The sequence below is a fragment of the Sphaeramia orbicularis genome, chromosome 22, assembly GCF_902148855.1.
Source record: "Sphaeramia orbicularis chromosome 22, fSphaOr1.1, whole genome shotgun sequence".
NCBI classification, from domain to species: domain Eukaryota; kingdom Metazoa; phylum Chordata; class Actinopteri; order Kurtiformes; family Apogonidae; genus Sphaeramia; species Sphaeramia orbicularis.
Window position 1 is genome coordinate 36483399 of NC_043978.1, and position 2726 is coordinate 36486124.

A 2726-nucleotide genomic window follows, 5' to 3' on the forward strand; every position below is an offset into this window, starting at 1 on the left:
TATTGATCTCGATCAGAGAGTGAAAGACAGCTCGACTCCTCATTGCAGCAAACATCCTGCTTCCAGTTTATGAGGGAGATCTGCCAAGACGGTGCACAGATGAAAAAGAATCCAAAAACATGTTTGGTGTTACGAATTTTGTGTTGAAGTAAAACACTGGGAATGTTTGAAAGCTCAGCACTTATCTTTTAGTTCGCTGTGGTTTTCATGCATTAGCGGTCATTCATCTCAGCTTGTGATGTCTACAAAGTGGAGTTGAGCTGCGTTTGTTCTGAGGTTTGTTCTTGTAGCAAATGTAACTAAGATTGAATGAAAAGATATTCTGAAGATATGTGAAATAAAAGCATTCTGCAAGCGCAGCTCTCTGCTGTTAGTCATATCTGTGGGTCTAGTTTTATAAGAAAGTTAAGTGATGTGCAATCAAGATATTTTTGTATCAAGATGAAATATCAAATTAAAGCTTTTTGTTGAAATTAGCCCTTTAGATATTTTAATTAATAGTAGGCGTAAGGTCACATTCAGCAAGAAATCCATCAAGAACATCTGCATGTATTATAGATGGATGGATGGATGGATGGATGGATGGATGGATGGATGGATGGATGGATGGATGGATGAGTGGGTTTGGTGGATGGATGAGTGGGTTTGGTGGATGGATGGATGGATGGATGGATGGATGGATGGATGGATGGATGGATGGATGGATGGATGGATGGGTGGGTGGATGGATGGATAGATGAGTGGGTTTGGTGGATGGATGGATGGATGGATGGATGGATGAGTGGGTTTGGTGGATGGATGGATGGATGGATGGATGGATGGATGGATGGATGGATGGATGGATGGATGGATGGATGGATGGATGGATGGATGGATGGGTGGATGGATCTTATATTCTTAGGCAGCTGTGACTCAGTGTAGATGCAAACACCACATTTCTGAGTGTGATTAATAAGAAACACAAAATCCATCCACAATATGAAACCCTTTGCGTGTATTTGCATGTTTTCAGTAGTTGTATCGTACAGTATTCCAGTGGTTCTGAAAGGTTTCTCCATGAGCGTAAGGATCAAATAGGGGATGTTACCCAAATATACACCAAAGGGTTAATCCAGCCCATGGGATGAATTTACGAAGTGCAAAAACTACACTGATGACATCAACAGTCAATGGTGTCAAACTCATTTTAGTTCAGAGACCACCACATACAACCCTTCTCAATAAGACCAGACCAGTAAAATACATAATTTATAAACAACGATAACCCCATTTTTTTCTTTTTGTTTTGGTGTAAAGAAAGTAAAATTACATGGAACTGTTTACATTTATAAACTATCCTTTCACAAAAAATGTGAATAACCTTCATATTTTTCTTAAGAAATTTCAGGCTGTTCATGTAATTCACTTTTTTTTTTTTTTAACAGAATAGGTTCAGTGTGTAAACATTTTCATGATATCATTTTGCTTTTTCATTTTAAAAGAGAGAAAATTTTGGAGTTGACATTATTTATAGGTTATTATTTTATTATTTTACTGGTTGAGATCATATTAGTGTGTATGTGGTCCCTGCTCTAAATGAGTTGGACACCCCTTGGACTAAATCAGGGGTGTCAAACTCATTTTAGTTCAGGGGCCACATACAGCCTAATATGATCTAAAGTGAGCCAGACCAGTAAAATAATATAAATAATAGGATAAGAAGTTTTGAGTGAAAAAAATAAATTCCGTAATGAAAATGTTTACATCTACGAATTTACTTGAATATAACATAAACAAATATGAACAACCTGAAAATTCTTTAGTAAAATAAGCGCAATGTTAGCAATATTACACCTTAGTTTATCATTTATACATGTGAATCATAACTTAGAGATCACAGTGGATCTACAAATACATAAAACATGAAATAACAGGGAGAATATTATTAAAATTCCACATACTTCTCTTAAGACATTCAGATTCAGATTCAGATTCAAGTTTATTTGTCATTTCAGCATATAAAAATACACAGAAACGAAATATTGTATTCAGGTCCCCGACTGTCAGCAGCATTTAGTAAAAATTGTATAAGTTACTGATAAAATAATAAAAATAATAAAATACTGATATAAAAAAATAGCAATAACAATAACATTAACACCCCCCTAAAAATTACTTATAAATAACTAAAAAAAGTATTATTTATAAAGTGCACAGCAGTAAAGTGCCAATTTAAAAGTGCATTCTGGGCTCAAAGTTCAGCAGGAGTTCATCATTCTCACTGCCTCTGGATAAAAACTGTTTTGGAGTCTGGTGGTCCGGGCTTGGATGTGCCATAGTCTCCTGCCTGATGGGAGAAGGGTAAAAGATCCATGTGCAGGGTGGGTGGTATCATCCATGATATTCACATTTCAGATATTCACATTTTTTGTAAAATACTAGTCGTTAAATGTGAATATTTTTGTGTAATTTAACTTTTTTACACTAAAACAAAGAGACAAATTTACAGTTTTCATTATTCATAGGTTATTATGATAATATTTTACTGGTTCTGATCCACTTTAGACTGAAATGACCTGAAATGATTTTAACATCCTTGATTGTTAATATCTTCAGTGTAATTTTTGCATTTCACAAATTCATCCCAGGGGCCGGATTGGACCCTTTGGCGGGCCGGATTTGGCCCCCTGGCCGCATGTTTGACACCTGCGGACTAAATAAAATAGGCCCCCCACCCCAGAGGCAAC